We start from the raw sequence: 24,265 nt of genomic DNA, 5'->3' as shown, positions 1-24,265 counted from the left end.
TCTCAATGACATCAACAATGGGAGACCCATTACGATCGGGTCTGTAATCTTAAGGTTATTGTCAAGGATACTGACGGCTAGGCTAACAAAGGCATGCCCCATAAACCCTAGACAAAGGGGTTTCATAAAATCGCCGGGATGCTCTGAAAATTTAAAATTATTACAACTTCTTATGAAGAATGCAAAAGGAGAACACAATGAACTGGGAGTGGTATTTGTTGATATCGCGAAAGCTTTCGATACAATAAGTCACCAACACATTATCACAGGCCTAAAGCAAAAAGGGGTAGATGTCCATATAATTAATTTGATTGCAAACATGTATGAAAATATCTACACCCGAATTGGCATTAATAATAAACAATCAGATCCAATTCAAATTAAAGTGGGTGTTAAACAAGGGGACCCTATGTCTCCATTGCTATTTAATCTGGCTATGGATCCTTTATTGTGTGAATTAGAACAGTATGGAGAAGGGTTCCAATTCAGAAATAAATCGATTACTGCAATGGCTTTTGCTGATGATTTGGTCTTACTTAGTGGATCCTGGGAAGGCATGAAAAAGAACATCGAGATTCTTGAGACATTTTGCGATTTAACCGGTCTCAAGACGCAAGGGGAAAAATGTCATGGTTTTCTCATAAAGCCTGCTAGAGAGGCATATACAATTAATGATTGTCCTCCGTGGACTATAGGTGGTACACCCCTCAATATGGTCAATCCGGGTAGTTCTGAGAAATATCTTGGCGTTCAAATCGATCCTTGGGTACAAATAGCTAAACCAGATTTGTCATCAAAAATAGAAACATGGTTATGCCGCATTAGTGAAGCACCACTCAAACCATTACAAAAAGTGGATATGTTGAGAACATATGTGATCCCTCGAATAATATACTTAGCAGATCATACAGAGATAAAAGCTGGATTTTTGAAAGTACTAGATTTAAAGATTAGGGCGACGGTTAAGAAATGGTTACATCTACCAGCCAGCACTTGTGATGCCATTCTATATTCCAGCACAAAGGATGGTGGGTTAGGAATTACGAAATTACAAGCCTTGATCCCGAGTGTACAAGCCAGAAGGTTGCATAGGCTGGCACAATGTTCTGATGACACCTTAAGGGCGGTTTTGCTGGAGGAAAACATCACGCAGATATATGAGAAGCTGTGGATATCAGCTGGAGGAGATAAAGATAAAATACCGAATATCTATCTGGGCACCCAAACCAACGGTGGAAACAGTGATGCTGGGTGAAGAAGAGACATCAGAATGGGAGAGTAACATACCAAAGAACAACTACCCGCGGCCTTGTAACTGGAAGAAAAGGGAATTCCAGAAATGGACTCAATTACTCAATTCTGGGACTTTCCAGCAGCTCCCTGGAGTCAGAGCTGGAGCGGTGTCTGCAGGAGGAGAGGGAGTGGTGCCAGGAACAGGATGAGACCAGAGCTCGGGAGCGAGCACTGTTGGAAACCTGGAAAACGCAGAGGTTTGTGGGGGGCCTGGAATTCCCAAAAGCTTATGGGGAGGGGAAAAAAAAATTGGGATAATCCGGAGCCAGTTCCTCCCTGATGTCCCCAAACCCCTCCTCACTGTCCCCAAACCCCGTTCCTGATGTCCCCAACCCCAGGTGTCCCCCCAGGAGCCCCCTGTGCCCCCCCAAACGCTCATCCTGGGACCTGTGGGTGCAATCACAGGAGCTCTGGGAAAAGCTGCGCCAGGCCCGAGAGTGGCTCCGGAAGGTGCAAACAGAGAAACAGGGCCTGGAGTGTGAGAATTGGGAGCTCAAGGAGTCCCGGGAGCAGCTCCAGAGGCAGCTCAAGGAGTCCCGGGAGCAGCTCCAGTGGGAGCTCCCTTTTAGTGCCATTTCCCCCCCGTTCCTCCCCAGGCTCACTGGAGGCGGGTCGAGGACCATCTCCGCCTGCAGTGGGACCAGATGGTTGCTCTCCAGGAGGTGCAAAGATGGCAAAAATCCCTCCGGGATCAGCAGGATGAACAGATCCACCATCTGGAGATGGAGTGACGCCACCTCCACAATGACACCCAGGAGCCCAAAGTGGGTCCGGGGCAGAGGGGGGCATTTTATGAGGGGAACACCCCCTAAACTTTCCCAAAATCCCTAAATCCCATTTTTTTCCCCGTTTTCCAGGACAACATCCCCGTGTTCTGCCGCGTGGGGTCCGTGCTGCCGGAGGAGTCGGAGCGGCAGCGGGGGCTGCACCACCTGCACTTCTCCCCACGGAACTCCACAACACTCATTGTCACCCAGCCCGACGAGGTGAGAAGGGCTGCACCCAAAAATGCCCTTTTTCCCCTCAAAAATCCCTTCTTTGCCTTCAAAAAAGTCATTTTTCCCTCAAAAATCCCTTTTATCCCCTCTCAAAAATGGCCCTTTTTCCCCTAAAAATTTTGTTTTTTCTCCCTCAAAAATGTTGGGTTTTCCCCTCAAAAATCCCTTTTTCCCCCTGCAAAAACATTTGAAGGGGTTTGGGGGAGTTTTGGGGGGATTTGGGATGGAATTTAAGTTGGAGTTGGGGGGGTTTGGAGGGTCCGGGGTGCAGTTGGGGGGGATTTGAGGGGGTTTGGGTGTCACTGGGGGAGTTTTGGGGGATCCTCGGGGGCATTTGAAGGGGTTTGGGGGGTCCCAGAGGGAATTTGGGGGGTGACAGAGGGGGCTTGGGGGGTCTGGGGAGAGGTTTGAGGAGGTCACAGAGGGGCTTGGGGGGGTCTGGGGGGAGTTTTGGGTGGGATTCAGGGGGGTTTGGGGAGGTCGCAGAGGGAATTTGGGGGGTCACGGGAGCATTTGAGGGGGCTTGGGGGTCACTGGAGGGGTTTTGGGGGGTCACGGGGGATTTGGGGGGTCTTGAGGCTGGTTTTGGGGGTCTCACCCGCCCCCATCCCCCCCCAGGTGAAAGACCGTGTGATCGGCACCCCCAAGCCCAACAGAAAGTGAGATCAAGCCCCACCCTTCGCTCTGCCCTTCGCTCCGCTCTTATCTTGTTTTTAAAAACAAAAGAATTAATAAAGATTTGCGTGTGCTCAGCGCTGATTGGCTGCCGCTGTCACGTGTCTTGCCCAAAATGGCCGCGCTTTGTTCCCCCTTAAGGAGAATCCCGCTTGCTGATTGGCTGCGCCCGTGCGGCGGCGCGGTGGCCGCCATTTTGCTCCACCTGTTGTCAGCAAAGGGTCCCATTTACACCTTAATTCGGGCTGAGGCATCTCTTCCTAATGGGATCAGAACACCTGGGCAGGGACACCTTCCACCACACCAGCTGGCTCCAACCCCGTCCAACCCGGCTAAACTGGAAAAAAACTTCTTCATCTCAGACCTGCCGTGTACACCCATGGCATTCAGCACTAAACCAAACCATCCCTGTTCTTTGCTGTTAGTTCTGGAGTTTTGCTCCAGGAGTCCCAAGAGCAGCTCCAGAGGGAGCTCAAGGAGTCCCGGGAGCAACTCCACAGGGAGCTCATGGAGTCCCGGGAGCAGCTCCAGAGGCAGCTCAAGGAGTCCCGGGAGCAGCTCCAGTGGGAGCTCAAGGAGTCCCGGGAGCAGCTCCAGTGGGAGCTCCCTTTTAGTGCCATTTCCCCCCCGTTCCTCCCCAGGCTCACCGGAGGCGGGTCGAGGACCATGTCAGCCTGCAGCGGGACCAGATGGTTGCTCTCCAGGAGGTGCAAAGATGGCAAAAATCCCTCCTGGATCAGCAGGAAGAACAGATCCATCAGCTGGAGATGGAGCGACGCCGCCTCCACAATGACACCCAGGAGCCCAAAGTGGGTCCGGGGCAGAGGGGGGCATTTTATGAGGGGAACACCCCGTAAACTCTCCCAAAATCCCTAAATCCCGTTTTTTTCCCCGTTTTCCAGGACAACATCCCTGTGATAGCCAATAAAAGCCAAAGGAGAGATAATTTGCTTATCAAATTATATTCGCAACACTGTAATTACAAACTGCGGTAAACGAAGTCTCAAGTTTCTATAAGTTTCAAGTAATAGTTTCATTTAGTGTTTGTCTTGACTACCTCATGCATATTGATTGTATCATATACATGTATATTCTGTGGGTTTTTGCTAAATGTTTAATGTGTAAGTTTTCTCACAGTTAAAGCTGAGAGTTATCTCTACAACCAGTCATAGTTCATGTATTCTCAGACGAACAGGCGCCTAAAGATTTAAAGTTCTACTATATTTACAGCTAAGGCTAAAAGAGCTATCTCTACAGCCAGTCATAATTCATGTATTCTTGGGCGAGTAGGTGCCTAAAGACTTAAAGTTGTACTATATTTCATTCTTAAGATAGTAAGGAAGTTTTAGACCTTTTGACCTTGTGAGAGTCTGTTTTGTTTCCTTGAGAGAGTGTAGTGGAATTTTTGTAATCCACTTGTTTTGTTTTAATGTAGTCACCCATTTGTTTCACGAATCACAAATATTTACATATCACACAAACCATAATGTTAAGTTACAATAATTAGTGATATTTTGTTATGTTATGTAATAAGAAAAAGAACCGAAAAAGAGAACAGAACTATTTCCCAGCGGCAAGATGGCACATGTGCAGAAAAAGCTGATACGTCAGAAGGATGAAGTGAACAGAGCCGAGCTTGTCCCCTAGCAACAAGATAACGCAGGCGTGAAGCCTCTTGGCAACAGAACAGAGCCTGCAGAGACAGACCTGATGACGTAAAGCAGAGGAATCGGAACAAAAGGAGGGGATTTTAAAAGAGACAAGCAGCTACAAACCTATAAAAGGCAGATTGGAAATTATTGAAGTGTGCCTTGGATGAGCAAGGAAAGCTCATCAAGTCACCCAGCGCTGTATATTTGCTTATTTGATTTTTATATAAATCTATAATAAAACTTTTTACTACGATATTTGAGCCTAGTGCTGATTTTACTTATAACATCCCCGTGTTCTGCCGCGTGCGGTCCGTGCTGCCGGAGGAGTCGGAGCGGCAGCGGGGGCTGCAGCACCTGCACTTCTGCCCTCAGAATGCCAAAACACTCATTGTCACCCAGCCCGACGAGGTGAGAAGGGCTGCACCCAAAAATGCCCTTTTTCCCCTCAAAAATCCCTTTTTTGCCTTCAAAAATGTCATTTTTTCCCTCAAAAATCACTTTTTTCCCCCCTCAAAAATGTCCCGGGAGCAGCTCCAGAGGGAGCTCAGAGAGTCCCGGGAGCAGCTCCAGAGGGAGCTCAAAGAGTCCCGGGAGCAGCTCCAGAGGGAGCTCAGAGAGTCCCGGGAGCAGCTCCAGAGGGAGTTCAGCCTCCCCAAAATGTCCCCTCTCCCCCCGGTACCCCCCAGAATACACACAGTCCTGCAGCTGCAGGTAGGACCTGAAAAACCCCCCAAATGTCCCCAAATTCCCCCAAATGTCCCCTGTCCCCCAGGTACCCCGCAGAAGACATCGGTTGCAGCTGCACCAGGAGCGGGTGAGGCCTGAGACCCCCACGGTGTCCCCAAACCACTCTCTGATGCCCCCAAACCCATCTCTGATGCCCCCAAACCCTTCCCCAATGGCCCCAAACCCCGTTCCTGATGTCCCCAACCCCAGGTGTCCCCCCAGGAGCCCCCTGTGCCCCCCCAAACCCTTGCCCTGGGACTTCTTGGTGCAGATGTGGGAGCTCCGGGAAAAGCTGCGCCAGGCCCAGAAGCGACTCCGGAAGGTCCAGAGAGAAAAACGTAGCTTAGAGCAGAAGAACCAGCGACTTCAGGAGTCCAGGGAGCAGCTCAAGGAGTCCACAGAGACTCTACATCAGGAGCTCAGGGAGCGGGAGAGGAGAGAGAGCACCCTGAGCTCCAGAGTACGGTGAGCAAAGCACCGAAACCTCCCCCGAAACTGCCCCAAATCCAGCAAAATCCGCCCAAATCCCGTAAAAAACGCCAACAAAATCCATCCAAGTCCCTCAAAATCCCCCTGAAATCCACTCAAATCCCAGGAAATCCTGCAGAACTGAGCTGAAATCCTTTGAAATGGAGCAAAAATCCTTCCAAACTCACTCCAAATCTGTCAAAGATCCACTGAAAATCCCCCTCCAGCCGGAGCTGTGGGAAAGCTGCCTCCGAGTGGGGTGAGGGAACCACCAAAATTCCCCTGAAATCCACCCAAACCCCCGCAAATTCCATCAAGAATCCCTCAAAACCTTCTGAAAATCCACAAAAATTGACCTCAAGTCCACGCAAGTCAACCCCAAACCCCTCAAGATCCCACAGAATTTCCCCCAAAACCCTTCCAAAAATTCCCCAGTTCCCTCCAACTTCTCCAATATTTCCCCAAATCGCCCCAAATTCCAGAGATTTTGGGAATTGTAGGGGGGATTTTGGGCTGGAGGGGCCGAATTCCGAGGCTTTCGGGTTGACTGAGGCTGTTTTAGTACCAGTTTTCAGCAAGTTTCCTGGAGATCTACAACGAATCCCTGCGGGATCTGCTGCTGTGGAGAGGGGAGCGCAGAGCAGACCTCGAAATCCGACGGATCAGCCCCGACAGTAACGAGCTCCACGTGCCCAACCTCACCTGGGTGCCAGTCACCGGGGAGGAGGAGGTGGGAAAACGCCGAATTCCTGGGATTTCAGGAAGTTTGGGAATTCTGGGGGGGAAATTGGAGACTTTTGGGGTGATTTGTCCCTATTTTGGGCTGATTTCTCTCCATTTTGGGGTGTTTTGGGACGATTTCTCCCCATTTGGGGCTGATTTTGCCACATTCTGGGGGTTTTAATCCCTATTTTGGGATGTTTTCTCCACATTTTGGGGTGATTTCTCTCCATTTTGGGTTCAGTAGGGCCTGTCACAATAGGACAGGGGCTGAGGGGGCTAAACTGGGAAAAAACTTCTTTATCTCAGACCTGCCGTTTACACCCATGGCATTCAGCACCAAACCAAACCATCCCTGTTCTTTGCTGTTAGTTCTTGAGTTTTGCTCCAGGAGTCCCGGGAGCAGCTCCAGAGGGAGCTCAAGGAGTCCCGGGAGCAGCTCCAGAGGCAGCTCAAGGAGTCCCGGGAGCAGCTCCAGAGGGAGCTCAAGGAGTCCCGGGAGCAGCTCCACAGGGAGCTCAGTGAGCGCCGGATTGAGTCAGACAACGGGACTCATTTCAAGAACAGCCCAGTAGCCCCTTGGGCACAGGAGCATGGGATTGAATGGGTCTATCACATTCCATATCTGGCACCTGCTGCAGGAAAAGTAGAAAGGTGTAATGGACTGTTGAAGACAACCCTAAAGGCACTAGGTGAGGGAACTTACAAAAATTGGGATAAGAACTTAGCCAAGGCCACCTGGCTCGTCAACACTAGAGGCTCTGTCAACCGAGCTGGTCCTGCCCAAGCAGAATCCCTCCACACTGGAGATGGAGACAGAGTTCCAGCCATCCATCTCAAAGGTATGTTAGGTAAGGCCCTTTGGATCACTCCTCCCTCAGGCCAAGACAAACCCAGTCGTGGGATTGGTTTTGCTCAAGGGCCCAGAAATACCTGGTGGGTTATGAGGAAGGATGGAGAGATCCAATGTGTCCCTCAAGGAAATCTAGCCCTGGGGAAAAACTAATTCTGTGCCCTAAGTTGTGTTTTACAGGAGACCAGACACCAGATGGAAAAGACCCGAACAAAGCGATACCAGTATCCAAGGATGTCCGATGATGAGACAGCCCTAAACCCCCAAATTTCCCTCAAAATCCTCCCTGAATCCAAAAATTCTCCCCTAAATCCCCAAATTCCTCCCTGAATCCCAAATTTCCCCTCCCCAGGGGGAGAGGGGAAATTGGAGACATGTTAGTAACCATTTTCTCCCTGGAGGAGAATTTTGGGGAATCCATCAATTCCCTGTGCTTCGCCAGCAAGGTGGGAGTGGGATTTGGGGGGATTTGGGGGGACATGAGGGATTTGGGGGGACATGAGGGATTTGGGGGGGGTTTGGGGGAACATGAGGGATTTGGGGGAATTTGGGGGAACATGAGGGATTTGGGGGAACGAGGGATTTGGGGGGAAGTTGGAGGGTATGAGGGATTTGGGGGGGGTTGGGGGTCTCTGCTGGATTTTGGGGGGTCACAGGAGGGTTTGGGGGGTCCTGGGGGAGTTTTCGGGGGGATCTGAGGAGGTTTGGAACATGTCACAGAACAAAGGGAGCTCCAAGGAAACGTCCCGAAAGGCGGGAATGGGACTCGGGGAATTGTTGCAGCTGCTCCTCGACGACTCCAGGAGCAGAGGGCCGCGAGCAGAGCTGGATCCTCCTGTGCTGGGCTGCAGAGAACTTCCCAGGAGAAGCTGTGTGGAGGTGGCACAGCCCAGAGCGGGAGAGCTGCAGGCACGGAGCATTCCCTGGGTTTTTGCTCTGTATTCCAAGGCTGGAGCAGGGATCACTGCAGGGAGCAATCCTGAGGCTCCTCCAAGGCTGTCGCTGCTGACCTGCGAGGGACGTGAGGAGGGACAGCTGTGAGTTGTACATGTGTTTGGATGATGGCAAACATTTCCAACTGGGGGGACATTGGGGGACACTGGGGACACTGGGGACATTGGGGGGATATTGGGGGAACATTGGGGACATTGGGGACATTGGGGGGACATTGGGGACATTAGGGACATTGGGGGGACATTGGGGACATTGGGGAGACATTGGGGGACATTGGGGACATTGGGGGGACATTGGGGGACATTGGGGGACATTGGGGGACATTGTGGGGACATTGTGGGGACATTGGGGACATTGGGGGACATTGGGGACATTGGGGACACATTGGGGACACATTGGGGACATTGGAGGACATTGGAGGGACATTGGGGACATTGGGGACATTGGGGGGACATTGGAGGGACATTGGGGACACATTGGGGACATTGGGGACATTGGAGGGACCTTGGGGGACATTGGGGGACATTGGAGGGACATTGGGGATATTGGGGGACATTGGAGGGACATTGGGGGGACATTGGGGACATTGGGGACACATTGGGGACATTGGGGGACATTGGGGGGGTCAGGGGTCATTTTCAGGGGGTCAAAGGTCACCTGTTGGTAGGTGTTGGTGGCGATGATTGGCTGCAGGATGGGGGGCGGGGCCAGCGGGTCCCCAGGGGCGGGGCCTGGAGCCCCCAAAACCTCCTGCTCGAACCTGGGGGGGGAGGGGCACCGGTGACACCCCCCCAGTGACACCAGTGACCCTCCCAGTGCTCCCAGTAACACCCCAGTGACCCCCCAGCACCCTCCCAGTGCTCCCAGTAACACCCCAGTGACCCCCCAGCACCCTCCCAGTGCTCCCAGTGACACCCCAGTGACCCCCCAGCACCCTCCCAGTGCTCCCAGTAACACCCAGAGCCCTCCCAATAACACCCCCATCACCAAGCCCCTGGCCCCGCCCACATGGCCACGGGGAAACCAAGCACCGCCCACCCCAACCCCTTAGACCCCACCGCTGTTGCCATAGGAACTCAAACTCCTCCCACTGCCCCAAACCCCACCCCATTGCCATGGACACCCTTAAACCCCGCCCACTGCCCCAAGTCCCACCCACTACCGCCATTAACCTCCAAGCCCCGCCCACAATCATTAACACCCCAAAGCTCCTCCTGCCTCTAAGCCCCACCCACCAGAGCGACCCCGCCTCTGTTACCATGGCCACACTCAGGCTCCACCCACTGCCCAAGCTCCGCCCCCGTTGCCATGGCCACCCCAAGCCCCCCCGTTCCCATGGCACTCCTCCCCTCCCTGCAGCCCCGGCCCCGCCCCCGTTGCCATGGCCACAAAGCCCCGCCCCTTCCCCCGCTCCTCACAGCGCCATCTCGGCCTCCATCTCCTTCAGCCGCTCCTCGCCGCTCTTCGCCGCCGCTCCGCCTCCCCCCGCGCCAAATCCTCTGCAAAGGGAGGCTCGTCCTCTGGGGAACCGCGGGGCTCAACACCAGGGCAGCAGCAGCAGCAAAGGGACTCTGCCAACTGCTGGCACGGGGGGGAGGGGGGCACTGCAGGCCACAGGGGGAAGAAACCCCACACTTGCTCTAATCTAACACACCTCAAAAGAGACCTGGCAGGAGTTAGGGACTTTCAAACCCAGAAGAGGATTTCGAAGGAGTAGCAGCTTCCCTGGCAGGGCCTGCACAGTACCAGGGCTGTGCCCACCCCTGCCCCTGATGGGGATCAGCCATCTCCAGCATGGCCCAGCAAATAGAACTCACAAAGACCACGAGAGCAAAGAAAAAGGCAATTGAGTTCTCTGACGGTTAATAGCCTTCCTTCACTCTGCCTTGTCTTTACCTTTACCTAGTGTTTTAAATTCAGTTAACTACACAGAACTGTCAGACAAAGCCAACTCCTTAACCCAAGGGAAATAAATCACGTGGCACCAGAATATCGAACCCTCCTTGCAAAAAACCCACAAACCCTCTTTTGCTGAGCCTAAAAGGTGACGGATAATTAGTATGTAAGATCCCAGCTATTCCCACCTGTTATGCAAGCAGCATCCTTTAAGTTGTAGTTTAGAGAGCAAGTCATTCCTGTCTGGGATCAATAAAACAACCCGCTGCAGTTTGTTGCTCAGGACACGGGAGCAGCATCAGCCTGGGGAAGGCGAAAGGAGCTTCAGCTCCAGCCGCGTTAGCCAGCAAAAAGTTGTGCTCGCGTCTGTGCCAGCCTGGCGGGAGCATCCCTGCGCGTGCAGGGAGGGAGGGATGGAGGGAGCGAAGGATGCTCCCGGTCCCGCCGCTCCCGCTCCCCGTGCCCGGGGGCAACGCCCCGACCCCCGCCCGGGCCGACTCTGCGGACCCCGCGCCCAGCCCCGCACAGAGCTCCGCCCGGCCAGGAGCCGCGGGGGCACTGCGGGGAGCCCGGCGGGGCAGGCACCGCGTCCGCCCGGCCCCGCATCCCCGCCGGCTCCCGCAGCGCGGCCGCGCTCTCCTTCCCCCGAACCGCAGCCTTTCCTACTTTCCTTAGTTATTCCTATTTTCTTTCCCCTTTCTAACCCCCCCTGCCTGCTCCCGGTGCCGAGCCGCGCTCACCTGTGCGGGCGGGGGGGACATGCCCTGCCCTGCCCTGCCCTGCCCTGCCCGGGGCGGCTCCCGCAGCCCCGCGGTGCTCCCGGTGTTCCCGCAGCTCCCGCAGCCCCGCGGAGCTCCCTTCGCTGCCCCTTCGCTGCCCCTTCTCTGCCCCTTCGCTGTCCCTTCACTGCCCCTTCGCTGCCCCTTCGCTGTCCCTTCGCTGTCCCTTCGCTGCCCCTTCGATGCCCCTTCGATGCCCCGCCGGAGCCCCGCCGGGCCCCGGGGCAGCGCTCGGTGCCCGCCCCCTGCCCCGTTCGTGATCCCGCAGCCCAGGTGCTGCTCCTCCCGCACCTGCGGGATCCTCCGCGGCAGCCCCGAGCCTGTTCCCGTCCCGCTCCCCGCCTTTCCCGCATCCTCGCCCGCTCCCGCTCCCGCTGACGGCAGACCTTGCAGTCCCAAATTACCGCTCGCGGCTTTTTGCCCCTCCGCTTTTAATCCCAAATTTGCCCTAATTGTCTCGCTCTTCCAAAGGAACCTTTCTCCTCACCCGCCTGCTCGCTCAGCCCTTTGCATCCACCTGCTGCTTTCCTTCCCTTCCTCATCCTCCTCGGCCGAGAAATGAGTGTCTCGTGCAGGGAGACGAGGAGCCGGAGAGCGGAGCACCCCTGGGGACCAGCTCTGCCGCTTCCGAGCCCTTTTGGCACCCCTGTGCCCAGAGATGCTCCCAAACCTTCCGCAGGATCCCTCCTCAGTGTCTTTACTTGCTACCACAACCAACTGATGAGCCCCCAACTGCTTTCAGAGTCTGAGTTTAGGCTGAATCAGCAGCACAGTGGAAAGGCACAAAGAAAAGAAAAAGAAACGTATTCAGAAGTGAGGCTGGGACCTACCTGTCGTGGTTGGGACGGATACGAAGCAGCAGCAGCAACCACGAGCTGCAGTTTACAGCCTCTTAAATACAGCTCTTCAGGCACACGTCTACCACACAGATAGGTCCATTTCAACACACAAACTACAATTCTTACAGCCAATAGGTGGATTTTAGTTGCACTTTCTCAGTTCTACTTTCTCACAACATTTCTGTGCACCTGTCCCTGTTTTCCTCTGATGTTTATATTTTTCTCAGTCACTCTGTTCAAAACAAGTCCTCGTTCCCATGAGACAGTATCCTTGTTCTCACAGGAATAGTGGCCTTGTTCTCTGGATGTTTTTCTCCTTTTCTCAGGGTGCCTGCTGTCAGGACTAGGGCCTTTATTCTCAGTCAGTTTTTCGTTCTATACCAGGGGTCCCGGCCCTGCCGGGATTCCCCACACCTACCTGTGCCCCTGTCCCGGAATTCTGTCCTGGGTGGCAGGAGGGCCTGCCCTGATAAGGCCTAAAATGCCATCAGACAATGCCAACAGTGCCAGCTCTCCTGCAAGCTGTCTGTGAGATCTGCCAGTTACTGGTGCCACCATGGGGATGGGTTTGGTGTTGGATGATGCTCAAACCAGCCTGGTTCACCCAACTGCAAACACACAGCCTGCTTTTGGAAGGTGGGTGGGACAGAGAAGCTGGGAACTGGCCTGTCCATTTGTGAGGAGCAGTCAGTCACTTTATACTAGAGAAGTCCAGTCCCCTTTCATCCAGGCAGGTTCTTCCAACACAGCCCTTCTTGGGGTAGATGTGTGGAGATTCCTGCCTTGGCTGGGGATGCCCTCCAAGGACACTCCTCAAGGCTGAGCAAAAGAAATCTCCCAGTGACCGTTGGTCTGGGTGAGTTCCATCAGATCTCTACTTAATAATTATTTCTTTTGGCTAGCTTTAATAGAATTGTTTCAATAATTGCTTCAATATAGGGCACTATCCTATCTTATACTGTACTACTAGTAGTTTTAGCCTTTATACTGTCTTGTACATAATTCTGATTAAGATTTTTGTCCGATCTTTTGTAAGAATAAGTGATTCATTTTATATCAGTATTCTCATTTGACCAATCATTAAATCCTGTGGGACAAAAGTGGTTCAATCCCACTTCTGTAATTCCTTAAATTTAATTTGTTGACAAAATCTGAGGCAAAGATTGGATCCCTTATTCCTTGAGGCTCTGCAGTGGGACAATGGCTCCTTGATTCCATGAGGCTGCACTGTTTCCCAGTGTTCTTTGGCTCCAGAAGGCCCTGCAGTGCACTGCAGTGCCCACAATGGCCCACTGATTCCATCATTTTCCCCAGGGTCACAATGGCCCCTTCATTCCATGAGATTCCACAAAGTCCCATTGGTTCCCTTTGGTTCCCAAAGGTTCTGGGATGTCACACTGGCCCCTTGATTCCCTGACGTTCCACAGAGTCCCGGGGTCCTTTTGATTCCATGAGGTTCCGCAGTGTCCCATGTTCCCTTTGGTTCCAGGAGGCCCCAGTGGATTCCAATGACCCCTGGATTCCAGGAGATTCCACAGTGTCCTGGGGTTCCCTTGTCTCCCTGACTTTTGGCAGTGCCCAGGGTCCCTTTGTTCCCAGGAGGTTCCTTCATTTCCATCAGGCCCTGCCACGTCCCAGACTCCCTTTGGTTCCGTGAGGTGCTGCAGGGTCACAATGTCCCCTTTATTCCAGGAGGTTCTGCCATGTCCCAGGGTTCCTTTGCTTCCATGGGGTTCCACAGGGCCAAAACTCCCTGCTCCTTATCCTTCCAAAATTCTTGGGCCCATTCTCTCCCTGCCTGGGACGGAGCCCCATTGTGTTTGTGCAGGAATGATCCATGGCCATCCTGCCACTGCCCCAATTGAATGCTGCACAAACGTCACTGCAGGCCCGACCCTGGATGCAGGAACAGCCTGGGAACTCCAGGCCTGCTCCCATTCAGCAGAGCCAGTCGGGGTCCCAAAGAGCACAATGGCTTGACTGCAACCCCTGCAGGTCTCTGGCATTGCTGGGGACAAAGGCAGGAACTGCCAGGAGCTCTGCAGAGCCCTGACAGTGCCACTGCAATCCCAAGCTGCATTGCCCGGGGCAACCCTCAGCACAGCCAAGGCCACAACCCTTCCTGAAAGGTGTCCCTTCTGGGCAGGGCCAGGGGGACAAACCCCTCCATCTGTCCCTGCACATGTTGGGTCCAATTCTCAGCCCCCACTTAGGGACAAAGTCAGGCTACACTGGGTGTTTAGCTTTGCATTCCCTTCACTCTTTTGTGCTTCCAACACACACCCCCCCAGTCTGGGCAGAGTCTGGCCCCCCAAAGAACACAAGACCTGACTAGTTGTGGCTCCCGCTGCAGGGGCTGGAACTTGGGCCACAGTCTGTGCCAGGAGCAGAGAGGTCCCTCCCCACAGAAACTTCTTGGCAATGGAGTTCGTAAGAAAACAGGACAGGCTGTGGGGATCACTTGCAGGGCACAGCCAGGGACGTGTCTTGACCAGCCTCCTGTTTAACAGGACCAGCTTTTTCAGCCTCTTTGCTCTCTGTTTTCTCGTGCTTATTCCTCCAGTGACCACTGGGATCCTCCCCTTGCTTTAGTTCCTTCCGAGACATCCCAGGACAAGTCTTGCCCAGTCCCCAAATCCCCTTTCTGGCTGCCCATCATGAGGCTCAGAGCACATCCACTTCTCTTGGAACCTGTTGCAGTTCTTGCCAGCCCCACTGGTAAATATTTCTTCATTTTATCCAATAGAAAGCTCCCCTAGGTCAGTTTAAATCCATTGCCCCATGTTCTGCCACTCCAGGCCTTGGTAAAATGAATCCCTGGGACTATCTCAGACTAGGAGCACAATGTTTTCATCAGCAAAAGCCTTGGAGAGTGCTCAGAAATGTCCCTACACAAAGTTTGTCCCCATCTCTCTTAGAAGCCCCTGTGGTGGTGCATCCTCCCCCCATTGTCCTCAGGCCTGGTCGAGGATCTCAGGAGCTCCTGACAAGCCTTGACCAAACCAGCTGAGCAATGAAGAGCCCCTGGACTGGAGCAGGGGTGTGGGGAAGTGTCCCTGGACTGGACCAGGTGCTTCTGGATGATACAGGTGGGAACAATCCGGAGTGGAACGGTTTGGGAACACAGGATAATCAGTCATCCCATGAAAGCCTTGGAACATTCCCTACCTGAATCGTAACCCAAATGGAACACTTTTGGGTACAATTCCCAAATATTTTGGAAATTACAGTCATTACTGCCACCAGGATGGAAATTCAGCAGATGACTAAAGCCAGTCCCCTTGTGAGCCCACACCCAGCGGGGCTGAGGGAGGCCCTGGCAGCTCCCCAGCACCTCCCTCTCAGTGGGACACCTCTGGCAGCCTCTCGCAGCTCGGGAACCCTCCAGTTTGCAACACTCCAAAGAGCGGCGCTGATGGCCAGGACAATTCTGATCCCCCTCCACAAACCCTCCTCCAGCTGGGACCCTGGTCTGGTGGGAAGCACAAAGGGATTGGTGGCAGTGTTTCCCTGACAACAAGGAGAATTTGGGAGAGGCACCTTTCCACACCCAGCTCTTGATGTGTCCACACAGCTCTGCCTGGGTGTGGGTGTGAATTGACTGTGGGGTGAATGTTGTTCTTGGGAATCTCTAATTCAGTCACTGTTAAAATATTAGCAAATGCTATTGAATCACTTGATAATTGTTAAACTGATCAATAAGTAAATGCTACTAATGTCTTTTGCCCCCTTATCTTTGGATCCAAATCCTTTGGGCCCTGACCCTCTGGCATCCCAAGGCTCTGTGAAAATCATTCCCTTTCATCAAAAAATATATATTTTTTGTGACGTCCACTTTAAAATCTTCCTCCTTAGCTAAACAACAGAACAACTCCACTTAGTTGTTGCTGTCTTGAAGACTTGAAAACAATTAAAGGAAGGGAAAGAATTTGTTTTTCTGTGTTTTAATGAGTCCCACAATGTGTTTGGAGCTGCATGCATTCTCCTCAAGTGCTGAGAGAAGACTGAAGCAGCTGCTGAAGAAGTCAGAAGCCAAACTCCAAGTGCCTTGAAGCATTGCTGGGCCCCACTGAGGGCAGGCACTGCCAAAGCCTCCCCAGGGACTCCTTGGAGCAGCTCCTTGGAGGCCAGGAGTGCAGGCAGACAAAGGCTCTGGGCAGGCCCCTGCAATGCTGAGCAAAGCCTGCCTTGGTTTTGTGCAGCACAAAGGCCAAGGGCTGAGCCCCAGGCCCTGGCCCAGCAGATCCTGTCCCTCCCGGCTGGCTCAGGGCTGTTTGGGGGGCACTGGGATGGGAGGGGCAGGAACAACAAAGGCCCAAAACTGGGCAACCCCTGCCAGGCTCCTGGGGAGGGGCGAGGCAGAACCCAAGGGCAGAACCTGCCAGGAAAGTTGCTTGTAGTGGCCTGAGTGGCAGAGGCAGCTGCCAGAGGCAAGGGGACAAAGGCCTGGGTGCCTTTGGGCCTTGCAGCCCTGCCAGAGCCCTTGGCCATCTCTGCTGCAGGCTGTCCTGCCCTGGCCCTGCTGCTGCTCTGGCCTTGCAGGCTGCACACACCCCTCCTGCTTTCCCACCCCCTCCCAGCAGCATTTCCAGACCCTCCCTGATGGCTCTGCACCAGCTCTGGCTGTTGCCATGGGCACTTGGCCTTCTGAACTTGGATCCTGAGCCCCTGTGCCACAGGACATCCCTGCCAGAGCCCAGGCCCTTCTCCTGGGGGTCACTGCAGAGCTGAGCAGATCCAGGTCACCTCCCATTCCTCTGCCAACCCCCTGGGCCTGCTCTGGGCCCTGCAGGTCCTTGCCCTGCTCCCAAGGGCTGGGGGGTGCTCAGTGGTCAGGGCTTGGGGTTTAGAGCTCAGGCTGGGGATGAGGCAGAACTTTGGGAGCTTTGTTGTTCTCCTGGTGGTGTCTGGTTCATGATTAGGGGAAGAGCTTTTTGGGCTGGGTTAGGATTAAAGCTTGGCTTTTCATACTGGTACTATAGGTTTGGGAATGGGGTAGGCATTGGAGTACAAATAAGAGCTTGGAGTTCTGGGTTTGGGCTTTTTCTGGCTTGGAATCAGAGCAGTGGATTCCTTTCAGTGGGAGGGGCAGCACTTTCTGTAGTATTGGGGCTTGAGGTTACAAAGAGGGTTAAGGTCTATTAAGAATGTTTGCACAGTCAGTGTTTCAGCACCCTCAGCATTTCCTGAACCTGGTTTTACCTCATCAAAATCTTTCCTGTCTGTTGGCCAAGCCCCTCTTTCCTTCCCGAAATATCCAATCCTTTTTGTCCCAGTTCCTCCCAATCTCCCCCAAACTTTCCTCTGGGTGGGATCAGCTTTGTGATGACACCCATGGAATCAAGGGGCCATTGTGGCACTGCAGGGCCTCATGGAAACAAAGGAACCCTGGGACACTGTGCAAATCAAGGAGCCATTGTGCCACTGAAGGCCCTATGCACCAGAGGACACTGTGGAAACTCATGGAATGCAGGGGCCATTTTGGCACTACAGGGCCCTCTGGAGCCAAAGGAACCCATGGACAAATTGGAATCTCATGGAATCGAGGTGTCATTGTGACCCTGAGGAATCCCATGGAATGCAGGGGCCATTGTGACACTGAGGAATCCCATGGAATGCAGGGGCCATTGTGACACTGAGGAATCCCATGGAATCCAGAGGCCATGGTGACACTGAGGAATCCCATGGAATCCAGAGGTCATGGTGACACTGAGGAATCCCATGGAATCCAGAGGCAATGGTGACACTGAGGAATCCCATGGAATCCAGAGGCCATGGTGACACTGAGGAATCCCATGGAATCCAGAGGCCATGGTGACCCTGAGGAATCCCATGGAATCCAGAGGCCATGGTGACACTGAGGAATCCCATGGAATCCAGAGGCCATGGTGACACTGAGGAATCCATGGAATCCAGAGGCCATGGTGACCCTGAGGAATCCCATGGAATCCAGAGGCCATGGTGACACTGAGGAATCCCATGGAATCCAGAGGCCATGGTGACACTGAGAAATCCTTTGGAATCCAGAGGCCATGGTGACCCTGAGGAATCCCATGGAATCCAGAGGCCATGGTGACACTGAGGAATCCCATGGAATCCAGAGGCCATGGTGACCCTGAGGAATCCCATGGAATCCAGAGGCCATTGTGACCAGGCATTCTGGAGCCAAAGGGACCCTTGGACACTGCAGAACCTCGTGGAAACCCACCCACTGTGAAACCTTGTGGTCCCACGGGGCCATTTGGACACAGGGCAGGCTCATTAAATCAAGGGGGCTTGGTGACACTGAGGGGCCTCCTGGAGCCAAGGGGACCCTGTGAGAGGACGTAACCTTGTAGAGTGAAGGGACCATTGTCCCACTGTAGAACCTCTTGGAACCAAGGGGCCACAGTGACACTGAGGAGTCTCCTGGCACCCCCTGTGCCTCCCCAGAACTCCATGGGATCAAGCAGAGCCGCTGCCTCCCCCCCGCCGCACGGACCGGAGTCGCCGGCTCTGCCCCGCTGGGACACCTCTGCAGTCAGCGTGTTCTTGGGCAGCACAACTCATCTCAGGCCAGAGAGTTTCCCACATTTTGCTTTGCCCCCTCTTTCCCCTGGTTTTGTTGTTTGTTCTTTGTTCAGTCAGGGGGAAGAGGGGGAAGGGAGGCACCTGTTGATCCCTGGCTTTGTCTTTACAAAAGGGAGTTGGGGCAGGGGGGAGAGAGGAGGCAATTTCTCTCTCGGCTCTTGCTTTGAACTGTTCTGTTGGTATTGTTGGTTTTGCTGCTATATTTCTTGTCAGTAAATTGTTATTTTTTCACTTATACCTCCTTGTATTTTTGTCTCCCTGTATTGGTGGGGAATAAAAGGGGAGTGAGTTCATTTGATTGGATTTCCCTGCCCAATCTGTGTCTTTAAACCAGGACAGGTTGCTCAAGGGCTCCCTGAAATTTGGCATCATCCACAAAGGACTTGAAAATACATTTGGTCCCATTGTACAGAAAGATAATAAAGATGTTCTACAGTGGTGTTCAAGGGCTGGTCACTGAGGGATTTCATCAGGAAGTTGCTGCCAAGAGGACTTTGTACCATGGATTTTTTTGGACACTCTTCATTCAGCCAACTTCCCCCCCACCACATCTTCCACTTCTGCACTCCAGTCTGGCTCTAAGAGACCCCAGCAGACCATGTCAAGGGTCTTGCTGAAGTCTGGGCACACAACATCCCCTTCTATTCCCTCCCACAGGGGTTCTGCAATCCCTGCCTTGTCCTTCCCATGCCTGGCAATGGCTGCAGGAGGACTTGCCCTCTCCCCTTCCCTGCTGAGCCTGAGCAGTGTGGAACTCTGCCAACCCTCCTTGCTGCCTTGTTTGCAGACTGCTTCCATGTCTGCCTTTGCCAAGGCCCCAGGAAGCTCTGGGATGGCTCTGGCCTTTCCAAGGGTTTGGGAGAGGTCTCCCAGTGACACTGCCCAGCCTTCTCAATATCCCGGACACCAAAACTTTTTCCATAGCCCACACTTCCAGAGGAGTGCCCAGGACACAACACAGGTTGTCCTGGTGGTTCTGGAGAATGAGAAGGGATTTCTTCCTCCAGGCCAATCCCTCCAATTGGATTGGAGTGCAGCTGAAGGGTTTCCTCAGCATTTCCCTGGTGCCTCCCTGCCCTGAAGGTTTGTGGCCATCAGGCTGGAGCTGAGGGGGTTGGGCAGGTGCCTGAGGAGGGGGGAGAACAAGGGCTGTGTCCAACTGTGCCAGGAGGGCTGTGCTGGGCAAGGATGAGGAGGCTGCAGAAAACAGTTGCACTGGGGAGGGGAGAGGAGCAGGGGGAGAGACCTTGTGCCTGCCCACGCTGGGCAGGAGCTGCCCCAGGATGGCAGCTCTTAAGCACTCCCAGGATGTCCCTGGGAACAGGAGGGGAAGACTGGATCTGAAAATGAAACCTGGAAAGCAGAGAGCAGGAGTGTCATGGTGACACTGCAGGAGAGTTCCAGCCCTGGAGCAAGGTGACAGAAGAAGTGCCCCAGTCCATGCCCTGCCCTCAGAAGATCCCACAGCATCCTGGAGAGGCTGGAAGGGAGCCCAGCTCTGCTTCACAAGTTCCCAGGGCCTGTCCCTGCCTGTGCTCCAAGGGCTTCCAGCCCCCAGGACTGTGCTCAGAGAGCACTCAGGCCTTACAGGCAGAAAGGGGCTCAGGAGGACAGTGTGGAAGGGGCAAGAGAGCAGCTCTGGGAAGACCAAGCACTGCTGCTCCCTGGCAGTGCTGCTGGGCTGGGATTCTTGTCCCCTTCCCCTTTGCAAATACACCCTGTCCTGCAGTGTGCTGTCCTTTGGGAACAGCTAAGAAGAAGGGTCTTGGACAAAAAAGGCACTGCAGGGTCCTTTATATGGTTTAAATAGTCAGAGAGTACAATTCATCATTTATACATCCCTGGGTCAAAAGGTGAACACTAAATTAGAAGGCCGGTGCATAATAATATTTAATTGCACAGAAACTTATTGTGAGAACAACTCGATGAGCTCCACAAAAAACCTGAGCAGGAAGCCTGGGCCATCAGTGAGTCCCATTCTGAATGCTACAGCCCAGAAAACAGGCACTTGATTGCTCCTGAAAAGCATCCAGTCATCATTTTTCTCAGAGCATCCTTGAGCTCCTGGTTCCTCAGGCTGGAGATGAGGGGGTTCAGTGCTGGAGGAACCACTGAGTACAGAACTGACAGGGCCAGATCCAGGGATGGGGAGGAGATGGAGGGGGGCTTCAAGTTGGAAAATATGGCAGTGCTGACAAACAGGGAGACCACAGCCAGGTGAGGGAGGCACGTGGGAAAGGCTTTGTGCTGTCCCTGCTCACAGGGGATCCCCAGAGCACAGCCTTTACTGAGCTCGCTCGCTTCTGCTTTCACACATAGAATAGAAACATATTCTTGCAAAAACACTTAGGCATCCAGACACTGCCTTCAGCCAGACTGCTTTGACCTTGTACTCTTTATATCTCAAGGCTGTGACCATGGGAACTATCTAGTTTGCCTTACTGTTCTCATGGAAAAGGGCCTAACACTCTGTAATCTTTCAAAGCCCTCAAGCTTCAGGGGCTTCGTGGGGCTGTGACTTCACCCCACAGCTCAGCACTGCCCAGGATCCTGTCTGATTTCTGAGAGTCCTTGAATTCTTCATCTCTGAGAGGAAAAGACTTTGCATTTAAGTGCTTCTTCCTAAACTGAGAGAACAATTTCTATGTCCCCAAAGCCCCTGACTTTGTGTGCTTGGTCAAATCCTCCCTGTAAAATACCTTGTGGGGATCTGGAGCTGGGAGCAGGTCTGACCCTGCAAGAGCACGGCATCCAAAGGATGCTGCCCTCCCCTCCAAGGGATTTCTCCTTGCCCACAGCCCTTCTCCCCCAGCCCTGGCAGCAGCTCCCGGGCCGGCTGAGAGCTGCCCCTGGCAGGCAGCAGAGTCCCTGCCCAGCACAGCGCCCTGGGCTGCAGGACCCTGCTCTGCCCCACAGCCCTGGGCACCCCTGCCTGCACCCCCGGCTTCACAGTCGGACTGAGATGCTCTTTAAGGTCCCTTCCACGCCAAACCATTCCATGATTCTGGGACTGGTGGGGGAGGTGGTGGTCGGAGCCGTCGGGCACAGAGACCCCAAAATGCTGGAGTTTTCCTTTCTGGGGGGAGGAAGGAGGGGGCAGGAGAACTGACCCCTTGGACTGATGGCAGGCAGACTTTGGCCTGTTTGGGAGAATGATTGCTGGAGTCCCTTGGGAGTCAATCCTGAAGGGCAAAGGAGTCCAGGAAGGCTGGAGGTGCTTTAAGAAGGAAATCTCAAAGCTCCAGGAGCTGTGCCCATGTGCCCTAAGACAAGCCAGGGGGCAAAAAGCACAACTTGATTAAACAGAGAACTTAGGCTGGAACTCAGGGAAAAAAGAGAGTTTATCACCCCTGGAAGGAGGGGCAGGAAACTTGGGGGGACTACGAGGATGTGGTGAGGTTATGTAGGGAGAAAATTCAAAGGGGAAAGGGCAAACCAGAACAGAATTTGGCCATTGCACTTAAAGACAGCAAAAAAATGTGTCTCTGAATCCATGGGCAGCAAAAGGAGGGCTCAGGAGAGTCTCCATCCCTTGCTGGGTGGAGAGGGCAGCCCAGTGTCAGGGGAGGAGGAAAAGGCTGAGGGACTTGTTGCCTCCTTTGCCTCAGTCTGTACTTCTAAAACCACTTGTCCTCAGGATGCCCAGAGCCCAGGGCTGGAAGCTGGTGATGGGGAGCTGAGTGAAGCCCCTGGAATCCAGCAGGAAATGCTCAGTGACCTGCCCTGCCAGCGACACCCCCACAAGGCCCTGGGCCCAGAAGGGATGCACCCGAGTGCACCGTCCCATGGCACGGGCAGGACATCCAGGGCATCAGGCCCAGCCAGGGTGGGGTTGGGAAAGGCAGGTCCTGCCTGACCAACCTGGTCTCCTCCTCTGACAAAATGAGCCCCTCAGTAGCTGAGGGAAAGGCTGGGGATGTGTCTCTTCTGACTTCAGGAAAGCCTTTGAGCCCATCTCCCCCAGCACCTCCTGCCCAAACTGGCTGCTCATGGCTTGCCCGGGGAACTGTTTGCTGGGTGACAAAGTGGCTGATGGCGCAGAGAGTGGGGGGGGATGGAACTAAATCCAGCTGGGGCCGGTCACTAGTGGGGTTCCCAAGGGCTCAGGGCTGGGGCTGCTCCTGTTTAACATCCTTCTTGCTGATCTGGATGAGGGGATCGAGTGTCCCCTCACTACATTGGTTGATACCATGAAGTTGGGTGGGAGTGTGGATGTGCTGGAGGGCAGGAAGGCTCTGCAGAGGGATCTGGACAGGCTGGATCAATAAGGCCAAGTGTCAGGCCCTGCCCTTGGGTCCCAACAACCCCCTGGAACGCTCCAGGCTGGGGCAGAGGGGCTGGAGAGCTGCTCAGCAGGAAGGGAATTGGGGGTGCTGCTTGACAGCGGCCGGATATGAGCCAGAGTGTGCCCAGGGGGGCAAGAAGGCCAAGGGCATCCTGGCCTTTGTGGAGAAGAGTGTGGCCAGGAGGAGCAGAGGACTGATTGCCCCTCTGTGCTGGGCACTGCTGAGGCCCCACCTGGAGCGCTGTGTCCAGTTCTGGCCCCTCAGTGCAAAAAGGCCACTTGATTCCAGGAGATTCTGCAGTCTCCCAGCTTTCCTTCAGATCCATGAGGCCCTCCAGTGTCACAATGCCCCTTTGATTCCAGGAAGTTCCACACTCTCCCAGAATTCCTCTGCTTCCATGAGCTTCGCAGGGTCTCAATAGGCCCTTGAGTCCATGAGGTTCCAAACTGTCCCAGGGTTCCTTTGGTTCCAGGAGACCCTGAAGTGTCACAACAGCTCATTGATTCCCTGACTTTCTCTGGGGTCACAATGGCCCCCTTGATTCCAGCAAAGGCACCCTATCTAAATTTGTTCTTTGCAAACTGTCCTTGCTGTCACCTCCTGGCAGTGGCTTCATGGCCCCTGTCAGAGCCAGCCCTGTCCCTGCACTGACCCAGCTCTGCTGCCCCACAGATGCTGGACCAGGAGGGGAAGGCCCACGGTGCAGGGCAGTGCACTGGGGCTCATCCTGGAAGGGACCTCGGCAGGTTTCTGGGCCAAACCAAAGCACAGCCAGTGGAGAAAGGGACACAGGGATGGGCAGTTTGTGTGCTCTGCCACCTCAGGGGGAGATGTAGAGCTACAGGGACACCCAGCCCAGGTGGATTCTGTCCATATTTGCCCTTTGCACACAGTGAGTCACACACTGAAGTCACGAGTTCCCTCGATCCACAGAGGGAGGAAAAGGGAGAAAGTGAAAGAATTTCTGTGCTGTGCAGAGCTGAATCTGCACTCCTCCCAATATTCTGGGCTTACAGGACCTTTATCCAAGACATTCTGCAGCACCTGTTCACTGGGGAAACTTCTGTGGGGATGGCCAGGCCCAAGGAGTGGTGGGCAATGGAGTTCCAGCCAGGGGTGTTCCCAGGGCTCAGCACTGGGCTCAGGGCACTTCAATCTCTTTCTCAATGATCTGCACAAGGGCATCGAGTGCAGCCTCAGGCAGTTCCCAGGGCACACCAAGCTGGGGGGAGTGTTGATGTGCTGGAGGGCAGGAGGGCTCTGCACAGGGATCTGGACAGGCTGGATCCATGGGCCCAGGCCACTTGGAGGAGGTTCAACAAGGCCAAGTGCCGGGTCCTGCCTTGGGCTCACAACCACCCCAAAGCCCTGACCATGCCCTGCAACTGCTCCCCACAGCCTGTGCTGTGTCCTTAATCCCTCCATTTCCAAGGACTCTGTGGCACAAGGGAGCTCTGTGCTCTGGGTACGGAGGGAGCTCCAAGTGCCACTGGAGTGGGAACCACAACTCCTCAGGTTTGGGTTCTTTGGGAGGGCTGGAACTGGTGAGACTTAGA

The 24,265-nt window shown here is 54.1% G+C and overlaps 2 long non-coding RNA genes across 2 annotated transcripts; both read left to right on the top strand.

Annotated features, from left to right (window-relative positions):
- Positions 1-1,031: 1,031 nt before the first annotated feature.
- On the top strand, positions 1,032-2,270 carry LOC120325176. The gene is made up of 3 exons (XR_005567063.1): positions 1,032-1,490; positions 1,890-2,057; positions 2,151-2,270. It is a non-coding gene; the product is annotated as an uncharacterized LOC120325176 (long non-coding RNA).
- Positions 2,271-5,376: 3,106 nt separating this feature from the next.
- LOC114002325 lies at positions 5,377-7,855 on the top strand. The gene is made up of 3 exons (XR_005567066.1): positions 5,377-5,432; positions 5,616-5,809; positions 6,375-7,855. It is a non-coding gene; the product is annotated as an uncharacterized LOC114002325 (long non-coding RNA).
- Positions 7,856-24,265: the final 16,410 nt, after the last annotated feature.

This window comes from Pipra filicauda, unplaced genomic scaffold (genome assembly GCF_003945595.2).
Source record: "Pipra filicauda isolate LSUMZ 115617 unplaced genomic scaffold, ASM394559v2 scaffold872_size75937_pilon, whole genome shotgun sequence".
Lineage (NCBI taxonomy): Eukaryota > Metazoa > Chordata > Aves > Passeriformes > Pipridae > Pipra > Pipra filicauda.
The sequence above is the reverse complement of the archived record's forward strand: the minus strand, read 5'-3'. Positions and strand labels throughout refer to the sequence as shown.